The sequence below is a fragment of the Tenrec ecaudatus genome, chromosome 5 (genome assembly GCF_050624435.1).
Source record: "Tenrec ecaudatus isolate mTenEca1 chromosome 5, mTenEca1.hap1, whole genome shotgun sequence".
In the NCBI taxonomy this organism is placed as follows: domain Eukaryota; kingdom Metazoa; phylum Chordata; class Mammalia; order Afrosoricida; family Tenrecidae; genus Tenrec; species Tenrec ecaudatus.
In genome coordinates, this window is record NC_134534.1 from 140,099,268 (window position 1) to 140,124,443 (window position 25,176).

The window sequence follows — 25,176 nt, forward strand, 5'->3', positions numbered from 1 at the left end:
TTTACTTATCTGGCAAGATCCAGTTGTTCGATTCAAGAAATAAGTTTTGGTTTCATCTAGAGAATTTGCAATGCTTCACTGAGTCCCCGAGTCACCCCCTTACTCTTTCAAGTAGTGTTTATTGGTCATCTCCTTAAGAAGAACGTTACTTATTTCCTAGGGCTGAACAAATAGCACAAACTGGCTGATGCAAAACACGTGCATTTATTGCCTCCAAATTCTTCAGGGCTGAGTAGGAAATTTAAAATGTTCCTCCAAGGTCTCAAAGGGAGGACACTCCCTTGCCTCTCTCATATTCGGGTGGCTCTTGTGGGGGCATTAACTCAAATTTCTATTTCCATCTTTGCATGGTCATACTCTAGGCTTTGCTCTGTCTTCACTCCTTATTAGAAGGACACTCGTGGTTAGAGGTATGGCCCACCCGGTATCAACAATGAGCTGACACAGCATTGATGGTTAGGGTGACACTAAATGTGGCCATGTTTTCTTCTGTTGTATTTAGGGCTATGAATTGGAATGGACTCAATGACACCTCACAATTACAGCTCAATTGAGATAGACTACCTAAAGAACCTAAACCAATGACAGCTGCAAAAGTCCTATTTCCAAATAGGGTCACATCCCCAGGTACCAGGGATTTCAACTTGGACATGTTTTCATGGAGGACACAGTTCAACCCATTACAAATTGCTGCACAGGATAAAGAACTCAGTCCTGGAGGCAGCTCACTTTAGCTCAAAACCTACTTCCACATCCTCTCCTAATTGAATGACCTTGAACTAAGTGCTAAATATAATCATCAAGAATTCTCCAGAGGATTAGGATATATATATGAATATATAGATATATCATTTTGACATATCACAGTCAATGTTCAATACATATTGCTCACATGTGTTACTGTGATTCAAAAAGCTACTATGTATGCTACTGCTATTTCAAACATTAGAGGGTCACTCATGATAGACAGGTTTTAGCAGAATCTTCCAGACTAAAACAGTCTAGGAATACAGGTCTGCTAACTACTTCTGAAAATTAGGCAATGAAAGCCATACGCATCACACTGGAACATTGCCTTACTTGATTGTTTGCACACATCACCAGGAAGGATCAACTGCTAGAGGAGGACATCCTGCTTGACAATATGGAGGGACAGCAAGGGAATGAGAGACCATTGTTTGGCACAAAAATTAAAGCAATCTGTTTGAACATTCTATTGTATATATGAGTCAGAATCAACTTGATAGCTATGAGTCATAATCAACTTGATAGCTGCCCCATCGATCGATCAATCTCATAACTGTTATCCTCTTCACCAAAACATTTCCAATGATGGGATTATCTTTCCATCCAGAAAACAAAGCCTGTATCCATATCAAACAACTACAAAGGAGAGTAGATGTAATTATCTGAAAATAAATTAAAAGCCTAAAACTTTACCAGAGAAAGCATGGTCTGGCTTACCTAGAACAATTCTCCGCATTGATTGCATTGTCCAGATAAATGTTCAGTTGCCAAGTTAATGACATCCAAATAGACAAAGGCTAGATTTAAGGTTCATTCAATACTTTTTTTACTTTGTAATTGGAAACTCTCCAGTTCACCCAGCACTGTAGGAAAGATGTAGTTAATATAGTAGATTTCTTGGGGGTAGAAGGCTATTAAGCTTAAAGCAAGCCATTTTTTAGTCATTGAAAATCTTGACAAAAGAAACAAGAATCCAATTTGTAGAGGCATATTGCCCTTAAGTTTCCTTTCTGATGTGCTTCCAAGGATAAACATTTCAAATACAATAACCTAGTGTTTTCTTCTCTTTCTGCTGAATGGCTTCAGTCCCTCCTCAGATGCAGAGCCTGGTCTCTGCTTATTTCTCCAACCTTATTATTTACCATGCCCTCAGTAGCCAGTTAGTTACCAGTCAACTACGTTGTGCCACGGCATCTTCTAGACACTGATCAGACTTCGGATGACTCATCAGAGATCTATCCAAAATATTTTTTTAGTTCAAGCACATAATTCCAAGGCTCTTGAGCAGGGTTTCTTGTACATATTGAAAGATGAGTAAAAAGGACAGAGGGAAAATGTGGTAACCAAGTTCAGGGTCTTCTGGAAGAGTCCAGGTTGACTATATTGCATTGAAGGCGAATGGGAAGGCATACAGGGGGCGGTGGTATTGTTATTCTGAAGTTTATCAATTCTTCTCTTTGGCATTTCAAGTTCAGTTCACATCACAATTTATGCTGTGTACCTAAAGATTCTCCTATTGAAGCAATGCTTTAACTTACATTAACCCATGCTTCTGGAGACCAAGATTAGTGCAAAGTCCTGCTAACTGGTCTTCTTTATACTTTTTCATCTAACTGTTGGTCTGTAATAGTGACAATTATACTGTCTGGTTTGTCAATGAATCTCTGCCACTTGGAATACAGTAAGTGTTCAATAAATATTTGTTAATGAAAAATGTCTTAAGGAAAAGGAAGGGAGATGAAGTTGTTAAAAGTATCTTAATTGTTCTGGAATCTGTATGTCTAATTTTCAAGGAAGGCCATTGAGATCATTGCTCTTAGATGTCCTTTTGAATTTTGAGCCCTAAAAAACTGGTGCCTAAAGAGTTCTTAAAAAAAATTGTTGGCATATGGTTCACATAACATAGAATTTAATCATCCAATCATATTAAGAAGAGAGATATAATCATTAATTTCAGAACATTTTCTTCTTCTCTTTGTAATGAGCTTCCCACTTCCCCACAATCACCTCTGCCATGTCCCTTGTGATAGTTAGGTTTAATTTGCCAACTAGACCTCCATAGAAACATGTGGGTGGAGTTTAATCAGGTTGCAACTTGATTGGGGGCAATGAGATAAATGGCTTTCTGAAGCTGGCCCAGCTTTCTCTTTCTCCCAAGTGATTGGAACAGAGTGTTCCTGTTCTTTGCCTCAAACATTTGCTGCAGTACCTGTGGACTGAGCCAACTTGTGGATCATGTCACTCCTTCAACACATGCTTTGCTATACTGCTGGTGGATCCTGTTGACATGAGTACATGGCAGGAGCTCTAGAGACCCCATCAGGGACTGCTTCCCTAAACTCCCATACTGTTGCTGCCCCACCTTTCTGTCTGCTACCTGTGGGCTGACTCTGCCTGTCTTGCCTGAGGGCAGACTCAACGGCTGCTTCCTTGGACCACTGAGTGAGTTGAATGACCTTCAGTATATTAACTATTCTATGAAAGTGAGTTGAACTGAGCCCTCTGTACTGCTGTGTGGACTAATTAACCATTACAGTCCATTCTAATTTTGAGTGTCCTGGTTTTGTTTCTAGAGAACCCTGCCTAACACATCCCTCAAAATCAAACTCACTGCTATGGAGTCGATGCTGACTCATCTGTTATTAATACCATCTCTCTATAATGACCTATCCTGGATTTCATAATACAGGAAATCATAGAAAGCACAAACAGGAAACACACACAAAAATATAGCAATGACAAAAACAAACAAACAGAAATACCTCAATCGGAAAGAAAGCAGAAAATATTAAAAACTGAAACAGCTTTAACATGAGTAAAAAGGGCGATCAAATGATAAAGTGTCACTTTTTAACCTAACTACATCTGTCATAATCAACTTTACAATGCTATCTGAATGCTAGCAATGGTATTCACATCCCTGGATTATGGATAGAGACAACTTGCCAGAGGCTTAATTCATGTGGGGACTCTGAAAAATGGTTATTGGGCTTCCACTGTCACCCCAAGCCTTCTGCAGATCAGATGTTCAGAATTTAAGCTCTGACACTGTTCCCTCAGGTTTGAATTTTATTATTTACAAACCTTAGGATTACACAGTCTGGTGTTCTTCCATGTGTATTTAGTTGATGCCTCACTTAGATGGCTGCTTGTTGAAGACAAGCCCTTTAAATCCCAGACACTATTCTTTCTGATAACTGGGTACCATCTGATTTCTTCACCACACTTCACTCTAGCATCCATATATTCAGTGAATTCTTCATGACAGTGAGCATATAGCAGGCTAATATCATAAGAAAAAATTATTCTCAGATTGGGGCTAGAATTAAGTGAGAACCCCAAATCCATTTATGTATCTGTAATTTAAATATATCTAGTTCAGTTAGGCTGGCTTTTCATACAGCAATATATGAATTGCTGACAAATTATGCTTTTAAGTGACTGGACCCTATTTCCACATACACTGGGGGTTGGTGATAGGGTAAAACTTTCAATAACACTCAGAACTATATCTATCAGAATGATACATGTCATAAAAGAGACAAGGAGAGCATTAAAATAGTAAATATATGGTAGTATTGAACAACCATTCCTTGGGAATTCTCAAAGCAAGGGATGCTGAACCAAAGTCAGACAATCACCAATTCCATAACCTTGGGATGGTAGTCATCTGCTTCTTCTCACACTAGGGCCTTTCAGTCTTAAGTCCGAGGGAGTATTGCAGTTCCTGAAATCTGTTTTAGATGAGTTTGAGGCAAATCCCAGGTCATTTAGTGGGGTTTTCATATTGAATCCTTCCTGTGTACCTCAAGAGGACAGAGAATGAAGACCCAGGAGTTGAGTAGACTCAAACCACTAGCCTTTTGGCGATCAGCCAAGCCCATTAACCACTTACGACCCTCAGGGACCTCACAGCTCAGATAGAAAATTAATAGTCGGTTCCGCAGTTGGTTGTTTCAAAGATTAGGTTAAACAGAGAATGATTCACCATTCATGTTAAAAAAAAGCTACATTTCTTGTTCATCTGTGACTTTCTAACTATTTGTTGGCATTATTTTTATCTTATGGCATTTGATTTCTTATGGTTTTAGAAGATTCCCTCCCATCTACAGTTTACTGTGGTCTAACCTACTGCAGTAAAATCAATTGCAAAACCTATCTATTAACTGTACAGGAGAAAGAAGAATTGCCCCATATTATTTCCAAAGCTGTAAATCTTTACAGAAGTAGACTGCCAAACTGATGGACTAGAATTGTGAACATTTTGGCTAGCCACTGAGTGCTCTAATCTACACCTATTTTTGTTAGATACCAGTAAGTCAGTTCCAACTCATAGCAGCCCCATAAGTCCGTCAAGAAAATGAAGCACCTCCCGTCCTGCACCATCCTCACCTTTATTGTTATGTGTCAGCCCATTGTTGCAGCCACTCTGTCAGTCCATCTAGAAGGGTCTCATTTCAATCTTTCAGCCTTGATGCCTGGAAATCTGCTTGTGCTCTTTGATGCCTGGTAATCTGCTTGTACCCTTTGATTCCCAGTTTAAACTCCCATGAGACAGAATCTCACTGAACCATTCTGCTGTGATTAAATTTGGGTCAGGGTATACATTTTATAAACATTTTCAGAGAAAAATATAGATTCCATGATGAACCCATTCAATAAAACACACACCTACATCCCAAACTTTACCAGCAACAGCTCATCACTATATGAACCAATCTATTAAAAAAAGAGACAGATACATCTGAAATTAAAGCCATCTTATTATCATGACAGCAAAGTCAATTAAACACATCACCCATATAGCTTAAGAGACTAAGCCTAGCTCATTCCATGAAAACTGCCCTATTGTTCGTGTTGATAGAATCCTCCTTGGCCCCTCTGCTTTCTACTTTGCATCATTTCCACACCAAAGAAGTATTTTCATACAACGAATACGCCCATGTAGGAAACAGTTCCTTATGTAATATGCACTCCACCATTTGAAAAGATTTTTATTTGCCTTCATTATTTCACCGAGTGCAATTTGCATCACTTTCCCTATCACTACAGACATTGACATCTGCGGAGGGAAGCAGGCATGAAATAAATCAGTTTCCAAAGAGGTCGCCACCCTTTCTTTGCTGGAGCAATTAAAAACGCCTAATGTGCTGTGCCAAAAGCGAAGCACAAAGCTGAATTTGTTCTAATCATTAGATGCATGGACATGTGTGTGAGTGGAGAATTTGTAACAAATTAAGGAGTCGACAAAACTAAAATAATGCAATGCCTCTATTCCTTTTGTAGTAATACCAAATCCTACACTGGATACACCATTGCATCGAGCTCTACAAGCCTTCCTTTAGCTTACAAATGATATTTCATTTATTTCAAATCAATCTACTATCCTTTGAGAATGTCACCAGCTACACAAATATAATTACCTAAACACATAAGCTGCCTATACATGTATTATACAAACCGAGAAATCTAAAGTTCAATGCAGTAAAAGTAAGGCTTATAAACTATATTTTAATATTTTAAGAATATATATATAAGAATATATTAGCCAAACATATATGACTAAGGGAAAGAAAAGTAGAATAATCACAGAAGATAGGATTAAACGCTTACTGTGGCTGAAATTACCCAAAAGTAACTTCTCCTCACTTAAATGAAATTTACTCTATTTCATAGCCCTCATTTCAAGTAACATACTTATTCAAATCCTACAAAATTACTAACTTCATCAGCACAAGGCAATGCAAAGCCTGAGGGCAAAAGCTGTTTTTTATTTATTCATTAGGTTTATATAACATCTCTTTTCCCAAACTGCCCCTGGCACTGTGGAGAATGTTTAACTGATGTTAACCAAGGTCTTATGGAAATGAGAAGTGAGACCCTGCCTAAAAAAGAAGCGTTAAAGAGAAGGAACAAGGACGGGGAGACTAAGAGGAAATGAAGGAGACAGGAGCAGGCCAACACCAAAACAGTAAAGCCCAAACACCAACTTACTATAGTTATTCCAGATGACATAATGGCAAAGGGTCTACTTTATGGAGGGAGGGACACCATATTAATTCTCTTTCTTGAAATTCTACATGCAGCACAAGCTTTCATTGTTAGCTGTTGGAAAGATGGACATTGACTAAGGAAGACAGAGAAGATTTGATGAATTTGAATCTTAGTGAAGGCAAAGAACATTGAAAGTACTGTAGACTTTCAGCTGAACAAACAAATCTGTGTTGAAAAAGTACACCCAGAGTGTTCCTTAGATGGATGGCGAGTTGTCATCTCACACCCTTTGGCCAAGCATGTATGGATATCAATTTAAACAGATATGATGGGTGATAGAAAAATTTAGAAACAGATGATGATGATTAAATATGATAACCATAATATCACCAAGGTGAACATGCAAAAATTATTAAAAATGGCAACTGCCATGCTTTATATACATTTCACATATACACACAAAATAAACATTAAGCATTGATAACAGTTAGATGGCATAAGATGACAAGATCTTTATTTAAAGATATTGTTATATTCTCCTATTATGATAGTTAGGTTTATTTGCCAAGTGGGCCTCCATAGGAACATGTGGGCAGAGTTTAATTAGTCACAACTTGATTGGAGGGTGACCAAGATAAATGTTTTCTGAGGCCAGCATCAAGTCTCTCTTTCTCCCCGTTGCTTGGACCAGCATACTGCTGCTTGAGCTAGTTCTTTGCCTGAACCTTGTGCTGCACTGCCAATGGGCTGAGCCAACCTGTGGATTATGTCACTTTGCCATGCATCACTAGAGATTTAGGCTCTTTTGAGATCTGCTTCACCATAATTCTGGTGGAGCCTGTGAATGTGAGTACATTGGTGGAGCTTGAGACCCATCGGGGACTGCTTCCCTAAGCTCCCACACAGCGGACTGTTGTTGCTCCACTCTGCTGTCTGCTGCCTGCAGGGTGATTCTGCCTGTCTTGCCTGAGAGCAAACTCAAATGTTTGCTTCCTTGACCTTGGACCTGAGTTAGCTGAAAGACCTTCAGTATATGAACTGTTCAATGAAAGTGAGTTGAACTAAGCTCTCTCTACTGCTGTGTGGACTAATTAGCTGTTATAGTCCTTATCGCTGTATAAACATATCCTTTTATCTATCTATCTATCTAAAATCACAAATGTCCTGGTTTTGTTTCTCTAGAGAACCCTGCCTAACATTACTATCTAATAAATGAATTTCCTGTCATTCACCTGAATCTGATGTTACTCAACTTTTTTTCATGGTTTATACCATTTGGAAAGTACAGAGTCAGAAAAGATACTGATGGAGGGAGGCAGAATTCACAAGTATTATTTTGTAATACTACCTAGTTACCAGGAAACTATTTTGGCATGATTCCCATTCCTACACACTAGGTTGAGGTGGGAGAGATTATGAAAACAAATCATCATAGTCCAGTTGTGGGAATACTTGTGTGACACTTCATCTCTACAAACTTGCTGAATAGTGGATACAATAGATTCATTCTATTTTCAAAATCTTCAGCAAAGGAAAACCAGGGGAGTAGATGATGATGGGAACATGAGCAGTACATACAAGTTTTGTAATTTGATTTTATGAGCAAAATAGCAGATCATAGAGTTTATGCACCTGTAAGATAATGGGACAGTCCCTCACAGAAGGGCCACATAGGAATGATATATTCAGCGTGCAGTATAGCACGGTTGAAACATATAACTATCCTCTAGTTCTTTAAGAACCCCCCTCCCCACCCATTATTGTGGTCTTAGTTTTACCTCATTAATCTTGTTAGACCTGCATATCTTCATGTGTAAAATTAAGACAATTCAATGATGAAATCCAAGGTAGATAAACCCTTCAGGATTTGTAACAAGTGAAATGACTCCCTGAGATTACAGAGGTGAGGTGTGTGTGTGTGTGTGTGTGTGTGTGTGTGTGTGTGTGTGTGTGTGTGTGTAGGAGGTAGGCTGATAGCAATGATGTCTATATAACCCCACTCGAGGGGAATGAATAACAAAATGGCAGATGAACAGATACATTGGATGATAAAAGATACAGGAAGGGGAAAGGAAAAACAATAGTATTTAATATAATAAGGGTTCTTGGGGGTTAGGGTGGAGTATGGTGGAGATAAAGAAGAGCTGATACCAATGAGTGCAAGAAGAAAGAAAATGATGGTGGTAGCAATTGTACAATCACACTTGATCTAATTGAATGATGGATTATTATAATATCTGTAGAGCTCCCATTAAAATGGAAAAAATATTGTAGATACAGCAAAAAGTAAAAATAAGAACGATATTTCTTTTCCCTCCATAAAAAGTTTATACATTTTATACTCTTGCTGTATTAAATATTATTATTAATTAAAGCACCGATGACCATTTACTCCTAAAATTTTAACCTGAGATTCAGACAAACTATATGTAAAAAATTGTCTCCCACTGATAGGATTCAGGAGGGATGACTCCTGGTCCTGTTGACATTAATACAGAGAGCATAGACAGTCAGAGCTAAACAAGTGGGAGGAGGTCTTTGCTCCCAGACAAATGCTTTTAGAGAATTGCATTGGTGAACCACAGAGAGAAGTAGATTTTCTACTAGACCTGTGTTTCTGAGCAGTTTAATTTAGGACAATTCATCCTGGTTGCCTCATTTTTGTCTCAGCCTTACCCTTTCTGGCCTCTGATAAAATTTAATTCCCTTTCTCTGAGAATCATGAGGTATCAGCAAAGCAACCCGTTAAGGAACTTTGGGTTTAGCCACTATACTCCAGCCAAGCAGTGCTTCCTTTCCCCTTAGTCTGCTCCTTCGCCGCTGAGCCCTATAATTACAGTTTTCACTCTCCCAAAGAGCTCTGTTAATAATCAACATTCACAGGTGAATCATATAACCTTGTCAGCATCTTCCTCCCCATGCTTCCTTCCACAGACTATCAGGAAAAGAGGAATGGCTTCAGTGGGGTTCTCCCCACTCCCATGATTTTGATTACAAAAATTTTCAAGCCATCTATATCATGCGTACACCTCCCCCACAATTTAGATAGAAAATTTCTAGATTGCTCATTCCTAACTTCAAATTAGGAGTTCCAGTGGTGTAATGGTTACACCCTGAGCTTCAATCTGCAAGGTCAGCAATTTGAAACCACCAGTTACTGTGAGAGAGAAAGATAAGGTTTTCTACTCCCATAAAGAGTTGCAGTCTTGGGAACCCACAGAGGCAGTTCTACCTTTTCCTAGAAGGTGGCTATGAGTCAGAATCAACATGATTTCAGTGAGTTTAGTGTTTGGTTTTCAACCTCAAGTTACACACCCCCTGTCTGTCAGGTTGTCTTACTGTGGTGACTTCTGTCTGGCTGTGATGCTGGAAGCTAGGTTGCTGGCATTTCAAATGTCAGCAGCTAAAGTGAACAGGTTTCAGCAGAGTTTGGGGACTAAGAAAAAACTAATTCCATATTGGAGGAATTAGCAACTATAAGCCCTATGGATAGAATTGAAACACTGAAAGTTACTGAAACTTAAGAAGCAGAACACTGTCAGAGAGTATGAGAAGATTAGCCTCAACGATCAGAAGGCACACAAAATAGGACTGATGAAGAACCGCCATCTCAAAAGAGAGGCAGCCATAATGACATGGATGGACATGATGACATAAAGCCTGCAGGAGGAAAGCCTTTGGTACCTTCATTTGCTGACGATGCATGAATCAACATACGAAGAAACAGCTGCAAGCATCAATTAATAATCAGAACTTAGAATATACAAAGTATATATCCAGAAAATTTGGAATTCATTAAAAATGAAACAGAATCCATGAAGTCAGTATTCTACCCTTTGCTGAGCTAAAATGAAAATGTATTGGCCATTTTGATTCAGAAAACCATATGATTTACTATGTTAGGAATGGCAAAATGATGAGTAATGGTGTTACATTCATTGGCAAAAAGGCCATTTCAAGATCTATCTTGAAGCACAGTACTGTCTGTGATAGGATGATATTTATTCACAGACAAGGAAATTCAATGAATACAACTATTATTCAAATCTATGCACCAAGAACTAAAGCTAATGATGAAGACATTGATGAATCTACAAACAATTTCATTTGGAAATTGGTCAAATATGTTATCAAGATGCATTGGTGATTGGTGATGATATTGGTGATTGGAATGTAAAAGATGGAAACCAAGAAGGAAAATATGGCCTTGGTAATAGAAATGAAGCTGGAGATCACCATTTCTATCAGAATGGTAAAATCTTACAAAACCAGCAACTTCTTCATGGCACCTACCTGTTTCCAACAACTCAAACAGTGAACATATGCATGGACTTTTCCAAATGGAATACACAGAAATCAAATGACTACATCAATAGGAAGAGATGATGGAAAAGCTAAATCTTATCTGGTAAAACCAGGCTCGGGCCCACTGTGGAACAGACTATCAGTTGCTCATATGTAAGTTCAGGTTGAAACTGGAGAAAATGAAAACAAATCCATGAGAGCCAAAATATGACCTCAAGTCTGTCACACCTGAATTCCTAGAACATCTCAAGAACAGATTTGACATGCTGAACACTAATGACACAAGACCTGATGAACAGCGGGAGGACATCAAGAATATCATTCATGAAGAAGGAAAAAGGTTATTTAAAAGACAGGAAAGAAAGAAAAGATCAAAGTAGGCATCAGGAGAGACTGAAACTTGCGCTTAATCGTAGAGTAACTAAGGCAAATGGAAGAAATGAAATAAAAGCGCTGAATAGAATGTGTCAAAGGGAATCTCAAGAAGACAAAGTAAAATTTTGGATTGAAATATGCAAAGGCCTAGATGTAGAAACCCCCAAAGGAAGAACATGTTCAGCATATCTTAAACTGGAAGAACTAAGAAACATGTCAGTGTCAAGTTGCAATCTTGAAAGATTCTACAGGAAAACTATCGAATGCTCCAGGAAGCATCAAAAGAAGATGGGAAGAATCCACGGAATCGTGGCGCCAAAAACCGCTGGTCAACGTTCAACCATCTGAGCCAGAACCAGTGACTCTGAAAGAAGTCAAAGCTGCACTGAAACCATTAGCTGAAAACAGGCTCCAGGAATTGATGGAATAGCAACTGAAATATTTCAATAAGTTTATGAAGCACTGGAAGGACTCATTCATCTATCCTAGGAAATTTGGAAGACAGTTACTTGGCCTATCCATTCCAAAGAAAAGTGACCGAATAGAATGTTCAAATTATAGAACAATATCATTGCTATTATATGCAAGTAAAATGTTGCTGAAGATCATCCAACAATGGTTGCAGAAATACATTGACAAGGAGCTGCCAGAAGTTCAGGCCAGATTCACAAGAGGACATGGAACAAGAGATATCATTGTTGACATCAGATAAATCTTTGCTGAAAGCAGAGAATAGCAGGTAGATGTTTACTTGTGTTTTACTGATTATGCTAAGATATTTGACTGTGTTGATTATAACAAACTTTAGATACCCTTGAGAAGAATGGGAATTCCATGATACTTCATTATATTCATATAGACATTGTACATGGATCAAGAGGCAGTCATGAAAATAGAACCAGGGTATACTTGCATGGCTTAAAATCAAGAAAGATGTTCATAAGGGTTGTATCCACTTACCATATTAAGTCAATCTGTATGTTGATCAAATAATCAGTGAAGCAGGATTTATTACGATGAATGTATAATCAGGATTGAAGGCAGGCTTATTGACATCTGTGATATGCAGATGACACAAACTTGCTTGCTGAAAGGGAGGAGGACTTGAAGTACTTGCTGATGAAGATCAAGGATTACAACCTTCAGTATAGATTACAACTCAGTGTAAAGAAGACCAAATTCCTCACAACTAGACCAATAGATAGCATCATGATAAACGGAGGAAGGATTGAATTTTTCAAAGAGTTCATTTTGTTTGGATCTGCAATCAATGCTCAAGGAAGCAGCAGTCAAGAGACCAAACGGTACCTTGAATTAGGTAAACCTGCTACACAAGACCTCTTTAAAGTGTTGAAAAGCAAAGCTGTTAATATGAGGGCTAACATGCACCTGACATAAGTCACAGTATGTCCAATCACCAGATATGGATGTGAAAGTTACACATTGAAAAAGGAAAACAAACTAAAAATGATGCATTTGAACTGTGGTGTTGGTGAAAAATATTGAAAGTACCGTGGACTATCAAAAGAACAAATAGATCTGTCTTGGAAGAAATATAGTCTCCCAAAAAACCTCCTTAGAGGCAGGGATGGCAAGCCTTTGTCTTACATTCCTTGGACATGTCAGAAGAGGCAAGCCCCTGGAAAAGTACATTGAGTTGTTAAAATAGAGAGGCAGTGAAAGAGAGGAAGCCCTCAAGGAGAGATGGATTGACACTGTCGCTGGAACAATGGGCTCAGACATAAGAAAACATGAGGATGGCATTGTCTCATGTGGTGAAACACAGGGTTGATTTCCTGGCTTCTGTGCCATTGCATGTGTTGCGTGAATCTGAAAAGGAATTTATAGACTGTTATCAGACATATGGGCTAATATCAGACTTAGGACTTGCTATGGACTGAGCTGAGATGTTTTCTTAATATAAAATTATTCTTTGATATAAAACTCTCTCTTACACATACAAATATTATTGTCTTTCTGGATTTGTTTCTCTAGTCAACCCAGACTAACACACCAAGAAATTTGGAAGACAGCTACCTGGCCATCTAGCTATAAGAGATCTTCATGTGTGCACATTCTAAAGAAAGATGACAATGGAAATTATTTAATGTGAAAGTTATTTAGAATTCCATTAAAGCCGCATACAAGTAAAATTCCATTGAAGATAATTAAAAACAACTACAGCAATATATTTAAAGGAACTTGCCAGAGATTCAAGCTAGGTTCAGAAGAGGACATGGGACAAATGATATCATTGCTTTCATTGACTAAAAATACAGTATACCAGAAAAATCTTTACATTTATGGCAAAAGCACTTGACTCTGTGAATAACAAATTGGATAGCATTAAGAATAGGAATCCCTGGACACTGATTTATGTTCATGTACAACCTGCATATAGACCAGGAGTCAATTATTCAAACAGAACAAGGGGATAAGTGTTCTAAAATCAGGAAAGGTGTGCATTAGGGTTGTATCCTTTCAGCATATTTATTTCAATCTGTATGCTAATTAACTCATTCAAAAAAGCCGACTATATGAAGAACAAGGCATCAAGATTGGAGAAGTGCACATAAAAACTGTGTAATAGAACACATCCCAGCCCACCAAGCCCCAAAGATGTTATTCCTGTTCAGGGCAGACAATGCACAGACAGGACCATAGGGCTGGTCCCTACCACAAGACACAACATCCCTCATTGAACCATGGCACTATGGGGGACAACGCTGGAGACATAGTGCGGGAATTATGCACGATCTGGGGCAAAACACTTAAGAGCATACAACAGAGCAACAAGGGGAGAACAGTGATGAAATCCTTGGGAATACCAAAAATAGACTTTGGGGACACCCACTCAACTGGAAAACAATCCTAAAGGTCCAAAAACACACCTGGAACAATTTATAGGCTTTTCTTTTTTTGTCATTGGCTTTCTTTTTGTTGTTATTTTGTTTTGTTTTTTGCTGTTGTTGTTTTGTCTTCCATTGTTGTTTTGTTTGGCTTTGCCTGATTTTTGCACTTATTAATGACTCTGCACATCTATCTAGATAAGATAGGTGGGATAAACAATTCAGAGATGAAAACAACAGTACCAATGGTTCAGGGGTGTCATGGGAGAAGGGGAGGTGCGAGAAAGGAAGGGGGGGTGAGGTCAACCAACACAGGGACAAGGGAACACGTGAACTAAAATCAATGGAGAGATAAGTGTAGGGTGCCTATTGGGGCTTAATGAAGGGCAATGTAACAGCAAGGAATTACTAAACCAGAATGAAGGCCAAACATGATAGTGAGCCAAGAGAAAAGTAAAAGGAAATAGAGGAAAGGACAAGGAGGCAAAGGGCATTTATAGATGTCTAAGTAAAGGCATGTGCATATGTAAATGTATTTATATATGAGGAAGTGGAAATAGATATATGTGCATATATTTATAGGTTTAGTATTAAGGTAGCAAATGTACATTGGACCTCGACTCAAGTAGTCCCTCAACACAAGAACAATTTTTTCTAATAATCCAGCATTCTGTGATGCTCACCTTCCCGACACAATCGCTGGAGACAAAATGGGTACATAAGCAAATGTGGTGAAGAAAGCTGATGGTGCCCAGTTATCAAAAGATATGGTATCTGGGATCTTAAAGGCTTGAAGATAAACAAGCAGACATCTAATTGAGAAGATAGAAAGTTCACATGGAAGAAGTACACCAGCCTGTGTGATCATGAGGTGTCGATGGGAATAGGCATCTAAGACCCAGAACAAAATCATATCAATATGAAGAGGGGGAATGGTGAGGAGTGGAGACCCAAAGTCCATCTGTAGACAATTGGGCATCCTCTTACAGAAGAGTCACAAAGAAGAGACAAGATAGAGTGGGTGCAGTCTAGCACCAATGAAGCATACAACTTTCCTCTAGTTCTTTTATGCTTCCTCCCCATCACTATCATGACCTCAATTCTACTTTACAAATCAAATTAGACAAGACCAGAACATGTACAGATAAGAGCATGCAACACAGGAAATCCAGGATAGATAAACCCCTCAGGACCAATGAGAATAGAGATACCAGGAGGATAATGGGATGGTGAGGGACAAAAAGGGAATTGGTCACAAGGGTCAATTATAACCCCCTCCCAGGGGAATGAACAACATAAAAGTGAGTGAAGGATGGCTGTAAGCTATGAAAATAATAATATGTAGTTTATCAAAGGTTTGTGAGGGACAGAGGATGGGAAAGGAGGGGGTAAATGAGGAGCTGTTATCAAGGGCTCAAATAGAAAGAAAATGCTTTGAAAATGATGATGGCAACATATGTACATATATGCTTGACACAATGTATAAAAGTATGGATTGTGATAAGAGATATTAGAGCCCCAAATAAAAGTATTGGAGGGGGGAAATGAGAGTTTATGTTATATGTATATAACACAAAATTAATTATTGAAATCAAAGAGGACTTGAATCACTTACTAATGAAGATTGAACACTACAGCCTTTAGTATGGCTTCAACATAAAGGAAAAAAACTTGCAATTAACTTTTACTCAAATAACAAGAAAAAGTTTAAAAATAAATAAAAAATTGACCAATAAGCAATCTTTTGATAAACATAGAAAAGATTGATGTGGTCCAGGATTTCATTTTCCTTTGAGCCACAATCAATATCCATGGAAAAAGTAGTTTTAAAAAAAGATAGAAATGTATTGGAAAAATCAAACACACTTTAAAGTGTTTGAAAGCAAATATAGTTGAGGATGAATGTGGGCATGGCACAAGTGATGATGTTTTGATCCACTCACATACATATGAAAGCTGGACCATGAATAAGGAGACCAGATAACTGATTTTGGTGTCTGGGGAGAATATTGAATAGATCATGAACTGCCAGAATAATGAGCAAATCTGTCTTGAATGAAGTGCAGCCAGATGTCCCTTCAAAGTAAGGATGGAGAGACTTCATCTCAGGTACTTCGGAAATATCATGAGAAGAGACTAATTCTGGCAAGGAACATGCTTGGTAGATGATCACAGAAAAAGAAGATCCTTAATGAGAAGGTTTGACACAGTGACTGCAGCAATGGGCTCAAACATAACAACGGTGATGATTTTTTAGAAATGGGTAGCATTTTGTTCTGTTCCATAGAAAACACTGTAAGTTGGAACTGACTCAATTTCACGTAATGACAAGGATCAACTCAATGACATACAACAACAGTTAATGGGACAGCTATATTGTGCTTGGAACTAAAGCAAGCCTCACACTGATACTGCCCAGAATTTCAGGAGTGAAGCCAGAAATATATTTTCTTAAAAAAAAAAAACAACACCCCAGGCTGTTGGGTTTCTTTAATCAGAAGGTTATGAGAAATCAGTGAAATAAGAATATTTGCTATCCATGAGATTTTTTTAGTGTTTATTACAAATTTTGAAGTTTAATGACTTCTTTTTTTAATTAGAGACCCATACAACTCTTAACACAATCCATGCATACATCAGTTGTGTAAGACACATTTGTACATTCATTGCCCTCATCATTCTTAAAGCATTTGTTCTCCACCTGAGCCCCTGGCATCAGCTCCTCATTTTTCCCCTCCCTCCCTGCTCTCCCTCACTCATGACGCCTTGATAATTTATAAATTATTATTTTGTCATATCTTTCCATGTCTGACGTCTCCCTTCACCCACTTTTTTCTTGTCCGTCCCCCAGGGAGGAGGTCACATACCTTGTAATCAGATCCCCTTTTCCAACCCACCCTCCCTCTATCCTGCCAGTATTGCCACTAACACCACTGGTCCTGAAGGGAACATCCACCCTGGATTCCCTGTGTTTCCAGTTCCTATCTGTACCAGTGTACATCATCTGGTCTAGCCAGACTAGCAAGGTAGAATTGGGATCATGATAGTGGGTGGGGGGAGGAAGCATTTAGGAACTAGAGGAAAGTTGTATGTTTCATCGTTGCTACATCACACCCTGACTGGCTCATCTCCTCCCTGAAACCCATCGGCAATGGGATGTCCAGTGGCCTACAAATGGGCTTTGGGTCTCCACTCCACACTCCCCCCGTCATTCACTATGTTAAGATTTTTTTGTTCTGATGATGCCTGGTACCTGATCCCTTGGACACCTGGTGTTCACACAGGCTGGTGTTCTTCCATGTGGGCTTTGTTGATTCTGAGCTAGATGGCCGGTTGTTTACCTTCAAGCCTTTAAGACCCCAGATGCTATATCTTTTTATAGCTGGGCACCATCAGCTTTCTTCACCACATTTGTTTATTCACCACATTGTCTTTAGCGATCTTGTTGGGAAGGTGAGCACACAATGATATGATGTTTTGTTCTTTGATGCCTTATAACCGATCCCTTTGGCACCTCATGATCACACAGGCTGGTGTGCTTCTTCTCTGTGGGTTTTGTTGCTTCTGAGCTAGATGGCCGCTTGTTTACCTTCAAGCCTTTAAGACCCCAGATGCTATATCTTTTTATAGCTGGGCACCATCAGCTTTCTTCACCACATTTGTTTATTCACCCGCTTTGTCTTCAGTGGTTGTGTTGGGAAGGGGAGCATAATAGAATGCTGGATTATTAGAACAAATTGTTCTTGAGTTGAGGGAGTACTGGAGTGGAGGCCCAATGTCCTTCTAACACCTTAATCCTGGCAATAATCCCAGGTGTGTCTCAAGGTAAATGTTAACTATGTATTAAAGTTTATCATACCTGGAATGTGTAGCAGAGAGATTAAAATGATTAATTTCTTAAGAATTAAAGACCTACAATATAAACCAACAAAGTTTATGCAAAACAATGTACCCCTTTGGGTACAAGTTTACTGACATAATTATACCATCAGGGAGGTTAATACTCAACCTATAAATATATACATATAGATCGATTTCCCCATCTTCATATATAAATATATTTGCATATATGCATGCCTTTATGTAGACCTCTATAAATTCCCTTTGTCTCTCAGCTCTTTCTTCTGTCTCTTTTGACTTTCCTCCTGTCCCACTATCATACTCAGTCCCCACATGGATTTCAGCAATTCCTCTTGGCTATATTTCCCTTGATCATGCCCAACCAGGCCTCACACACTATCCTAACCACCTATTTGAATCACTTATTGTTCCCTTGTCCCTGGGTTTGTTAACACCACTTCCTTTCCCCACTTCCCCCTCTTCCATGCCCCCCGGAACTCTCGGTCCCGTTGTTTTCTCCTCCAGATTGTTCATCCAACATATCTTATTTAGACACACCTGCGGAGATAATAACATGCACAAAAACAAGACAGAGCAAAACCAAGTAAAAATATACAACAAAACCACCACCACAACAAACTAATGACAAAAAAACCCCACACACAACAAGAAAGAAAAGCGTAGTTAGTTCAAGGACTGTTTGTTGGTCTTTAGGAGTGTTTTCCAGTCCAGTCTGTTGGGCCAGCATGTCCTGGCCCCAAAGTCCACCTCCGGCATTCCCTGGGGACCTCGTCGCTCCATTCCTTTGCTGCTCTGTTACACCCCCTTACTGTTTTGCCTCGGTGTTGTGGGATCAGATTGGGTGCAATTCCCACACTGTGTTGTCCCCTGCAGGGCTATGGGTCATTGAGGGACGTCGGGTCTCATAGTGGGGCTGGCCATGTTGTCCTCTCTGTGGACTGGCTTCTCTAATTGGGAACATTGTCCTCAAGGCCTGTTGGGCCAGGATGTGCTCCACTTTCTCCTGCTCCCCTTTCATCTGCTCCCGTGTGCTCTAATCAGTTTTGTCCCTCTCCCGGAGCTGCGGATTCATTTTCATCATTTGAAATAAATTATTCTTGCGAGAGAGGCAGGTGTCCACGTAGTAGTTGGGATTGGGGCCTGCCGTGCAGACCTCTCCACTGGTTCCCTACTCCATGCTAGCATGTTGCATTCACATCTTGGAGAACTGGGTTGAAGTCTGGTCCCTCTTTCCCTGTGGAGATATAAACAATACCTTCCCTTTGGGTGGGTTAGTGCCCTGTGCCCCCACTACCCATTTCTATTTTTCCCCTATCCCCACCTCCTTTTTAGTATCCCTATATTTGGTCTGATCTCTGCCATGTTACCTGCTCCTCACTCCACGAATGTTTGTATATAGTAGCTTTTCCCCTGTGCCCCTTTTGCATTTTATTTTTAAAGGTTGCCTCAGGGGACTCATGTTGTACTTGTCCTTTTGTGCTTGCCTTGCTTTGCTTAGCATGATTTCTTCCAGTTCTCCCCATGCAGTGTTGTGCTTCATAGATTCATCCCTGCTTTTAAGCGATGTGTTGTAATCAATTGTGTGTATATACCACAGTTTTTTAATCCACTCATCAGTTGATGGTAATTTGGGTTTTTCCAGCTCCTTGCAATTGTGAAATATGCAGCAATGAACATTGGAGCACAGATGTCTGGTCTTGGTTTGTTTCTTGCCTCTTCTGGGTATATGCCCAGTAGGGGGATTGCTGGGTCATATGGTAACTCGATTTCCATCAGTTTTGGGTATCGCTAGATCAATTTCCATAGTGGCTGTACATACTTACAGGTCCACCAGCAGTGGACGAGAGTTCCTGTCTCCCCACAACCCCCCCAACACTTGTTGCTTTCTGACTTTTTGAATTGGGCTATCTTTGAGGGTGTTAGGTGATACCTCATTGTTGTTTTAATTTGCATTTCTCTTATGGCTAAAGATCGGGCATATTTTCTCATATATTTGTTGGCCATTCAGATTTCTTCCCCTTGTGAAATTTCTGTTCAGGTCCTTTGCCCACCTCCTCACTGGGCAATTAGTTTTTTTTTTCTTTTGGGAAGCTAACAGAGTATTGTAGATTTTAGTAATTAGGCTTTTGTCTGATGTGTCATTGCTAAAGATGTTTTCCTAGTCGGTGGACTCTTATTTCTCTCTTGGTGAATTCTTTTAATGTACACAGGTGTTTTTTCTTCAGTATATCTCATTTGTCAATTTGTGCCTCCTGTGTTTGATAGCCCTATTTTTGATAACCTATTTATTCCCTGTACCAAAGTTCTCAAGTTGGTCCCAATTCCCTCACTGATGGCCCTAATATTTTGTTGTTTAACTTCAAGGTCTGTGATCCACCATGAGTTTATTCTTGTGCATGTAGTGAGATAAAGGTCTTGATTCCTTTTTCTGCAAGTGAATATCCATTTTTTTCCAGCACCACTTGTTAAAGAGTGTATCTGCTTCCCATTGGCTATTGTTTGTGCCCTTACCAAAGATCAATGGTCTGTATGCTAAATGATTTTATATCTGGGTTTTAAGTTCTTTTCCATTGGTCTGAATATCTGTCATTGTACCAATACCATGGGGTTTTGACAGCTGTGGCTGTATAGTATTTGCTAAAGTCAGGTAAAGCAAGTCCTCCTACTGTGTCCTTCTTGAGGAGTTCTCTGCTAATTCTAGGCTTCTTTCCTTTCCATATGAAGTTGGTAATCAGTTTCTCCATTTATTTGAAGAAAGATGAGGGATTTGTATTAAATTGTATCGGGATTGCTTTACACTTATATAGTGACTTTGGCAGAACTGACATCTTGACTAAATTGAGTATTCCAACCCACAAGCATGGGCTATTCTTCCATTTGTTAAGGTCACTCTTGGTTTCTGGTAATAGTGTGTTCTGTAGTTTTCCCCATATAGATATTTTGTTCTTTTAGTCAGGTATATCCCTAGATATTTCAATTTGTGTTTGGCTATTGTGAAGGGTATCACTTTTTTGATCACCTCTTTGTGGTCTTATCCAATGTGTATAACAGTCCGATGGACTTCTGTTTGTTGATCTTGTATCCTGCCACTCTGCCAAACTCCTCTATTGCTTCCAGTACTCCCCTTGTGAAACTTTTGTGATTTTCCATATAGAAAATCATATCATCTGCAAATAACGATAGTTTCACCTCTTTCTTCCCCAGACAAATACCATTGATGGTCTTTTCTTTGCCTTATGCTGTTAGTTGGAACCTCCAGCATGATATTAAATAAGAGTGGGGACAAAGGGATCCTTGTCTGGTCCCCTTTGTCAGTGGGATTGTGTTAGTCTTTTCTCTATTGACTACCACATTAGTTGTTGGTTTCTCATATATAGTGTGTATTGTCTTGAGGAATTTCCCTCCAATTCCTAACTTTTCAAGTGTCTTAAACAGGAATTGGTGTTGGATGTTGTTGAATGGTTTTTCTACATCAATTGAAATTATCATGTGGTTCTTACAGTTTTTCATGTCAATGTAATGAATAATACTAATGGTCTTTCATATGTTGAACCTTCCCTGCATCCCTGGTATGAATCCCACTTGGTCATGGTGAATTATTTGTTTTATATACTTTTGTATTCTGTTGGCTACTATTTTATTAAGGATTTTTACAACGATGATCAGTAGGGATATTGGTCTGTAGTTCTCGATTCATGTGGTATCCTTGCCCAGTTTTGGTATAAGAGTAATACTAGCTTCATAGAATGAGTTCGGGAGTTTGCCATCTTTTTCTATGTTTCGGAAGAGTTTGTGGAGGATTGGTGTTAGTCCTTGCCTAAATGCTTGGTAGAATTCTCCAGCGAAGCCATCTGGTCCAAGGGAATTTTTTGTTGGTAATTCCTTGATAAGCTTGTCTATTTCTTCTGTTGCTATGGGTCTCTTGAGATTCTTGATGTCCATCAAGGAAAGTCTAGGGAGGGATAGTTATTCCAAGAATTTGTCCATATCTTCCAAATTGTTGAATTCATTGGAGTGTAATCCTTCGCAGTATTGTGTAATTATGACTTTGATTTCATTAGGGTCTGTTGTAATGTCGCCTTTCATTCCCTATTCTTGCTATTGAAATTTATTCCCTCTTTTCTTTGGTTAGGTTTGCTAGTGGTCTGTTGATCCTTTCAAAGAAGCAATTTTTAGTAGCACTAATTTTTCCCATAGTTTTCTTATTTTCCCTCTCCTGAATCGCAGCCCTGATTTTTTATAATTTCTTTTCTTTTGCTATTAGTAGGATTATCCTGCTGACTTTGCTCTAGTTGTTGTAAATTTTGTGCCAGCATATCAATCATGAGTCTCTCTTACTTTTTCAGTTGTGCATGTATTGCTAAGAAACTTCCTGTGCTAACTGCCTTTGCTGTGTTCCATAGATTTTAGTACATCCTGTACTCACTCTCGTTGGTTTCTAGAAGTTTCCTAATTTCATCTCTAATCTGTGCCAGTACTCCATTTGCAGTAGAGAGTTATTCATCCTCCAATTGTTTGCTCTTGTTTTCTTCATCTTACTCTTGTTGATTTCCAGCCTTATGGCACAGTGGTCAGAGAGAGAGGTCTGTATGATATCAATGAGCTTAAATTTATGTAGATTCACCTCATGCCCCAGCAGGTGGTCTATCTTCGAATATGTGCCATGTGGGATTGAGAAGAATGTAATTTTTTGTATGTAAATGAAAAGATCTGTAAATATCTATCAGGTCAAATTGTCTAACTGTAGTGTTTAGATCTTTGGCCTCCTTGTTCAGTTTCTTTCCCTGTGATCTATCTTTCTCAGAGAGCGGTGTATTGAAGTCACCCACTATAATTGTTGAGGCTGTGATTTCTTTGTTCATCTTTTGGAGTGTTTGGTTGAAGTATTCAGTGGGTCTCTCATTCGGGGAATATATGTTTATAATGCTTAGTGGTTCTTTGTCTACCATTCCCTTGAGCATTATACAGTGTCCCTTCTTATCTCTTTTTATGGTTTGTACTTTGAGGTTAATTTTTTCTGAGAGTAGGATTGTAACCCCTGCTTTTTTTGAATTGCTGTTTGCTTGGTATACCTTTCTCCAGCCTTTGATTCTCAGCCTATTTTTGTCTGTAGCCTTGAGAAGTGTCCCCTGTAGGCAGCAGATTGATGGGTGTGTTTTCTAAGCCAGTCTGCTAGTCTCAGTCTTTTAATGCCTGAGTTCAGGTCATGGATATTCAGGGTTATTATCTCCATGTATGGACTCTGTGATGTCATCTTATACCTCTGGTGTTGGGTGTTTTCCTACTTTCCTTTCTCATTAGTGTATTGTGTGTGTGTGTGTGTGTGTGTTTATCATTCTTGACCTCTTTCCATCCTTAAGCCAATGCTATCTTAGGTTATGATTTCCCTTTATTGCCCTCTGGGTGATATTGTTCTCTGTGGTGGTCTCTTATTTATGCTTGGTGAGTGTTGTTCTTCTGCCCATACTGGGTTGGCAAGGATCTTTTGAAGGGCTGGGTTTATTCTAATGTATTCTTTGAGTTTTTCCTTGTCTGGGAAGATTCTTACTTTTCCATCTACTTTGATCGATAATTTAACTAGTAGCGTATTCTTAGGTTTGCATTGCTTTCCTTCAGTTTTTGGAATATGTTACTCCACTCTCTCCTCTTCTTCATAGTTTTTACTGATACGTCTGTGCATATTCTTATTTGGGAATCTCTATATGTGATTGCTTGTTTTTACCCAGCCGCTCTCACAATTTTCTCCTTTTGCTCAAATTTGGATAGTTTAACTATAATGTGCCTTGGTGACTTCTTCTGGGGATTCAATCTAGCTGGAGTTCTTTCAGCCTTCTGAATGGTAACCTGGTTTTCATTCATTAAGCTGGGGAAGTTTTCCTGCAAGGTTTCTCTCACTATTGTTGCAGATTACTTCTTTGTTGTGTCTTCTTCTGTTGAGCCAATAATTCTAATGTTGTTCCACTTCATAGCATCAGATATAACTCTTAAGTTTTCTTCAGCTTCTTTGATGATCTTATTAGATTTTTGGTCAAGTTTGTTAACGTATGCTTGGCTGTACTCCAAGTCACTGATGCAGTTTTCTGCTTCCTCCAGTCAATTCTCGCAATCTATGTTTCTGCTACTGGTTTTTGTTATCTCCTCCCTAAGCTCCTGTATTTCCCTTTGGTGTAAGTCTTTTATCTCCTCTATCATTTCATCCTTTCCCGTATTGTTTCCCTCATATCTTGTATGACTCCAAACAGCATTCTGAAAATTTCTTTCTGTGGCAGCTCAGTGTCTGCTTTTCTATGCATGTCGTTATGTGTGGAACATATTCTGCCATTGCCTTTTATTTCTCCTGTTTTTTTGTGAGGTTGTTGGGGCTGATGGCTGTTTGTGTTGCATTGTTTTAGAGGACCCAGGTGCCATTTTCCAGGGAGTTGAAGAGCACTGGCTCTCTCTGGGAGACTTGTAGGAAAGCTTCTTCGAACTACCTACATCTAATATCACTAAGGAATTAATCTACCACTTTATCCTCCTGTGATTTCCCTCTCACAGGAGTGACCCAGAAGGCTGGTGGGTTGCCTTCTTTGGTGTTGAAGAGGCTGGGCCGAGGTTCCTGCAGCAGCTTGGAATGTTTATGAGTGTTGCCCGAACTGTGTTAGACCCCAAGCACACAGGCAGGAATTTCCCGGCAAGAAGTTGGGGAGAATATGCCCTGGTGGAGGTCGGCAGGGTTTTCCCTATCCTTGTGCTAGCTGCACAGGGGGAAGCTCACTTAGCTGGGTGTGGCACAGCTATAAATGCTGTAGGATAAGGGGAGTGGTCTTGAGGTCTGCAGTGGAGTGTGAGAGAACAGGGAAGAGACAAAGAGGAGGAAAAAATTTAAAAAGTAAGCCTGCTGAGACTCTGCCGGTATATAGAGAAGAGAGGAAAACAAAAGTAACAATGTAGCTGAACCTGGATCCCTGCCCATGGAGCTGCAAGGAATTAGTCCCTTCCCTGAGGTGGCTGCAAGCTGTGGCTGTGTTGAAAAAAAATCCCATGTGCAGCCCGCTGTGACTGT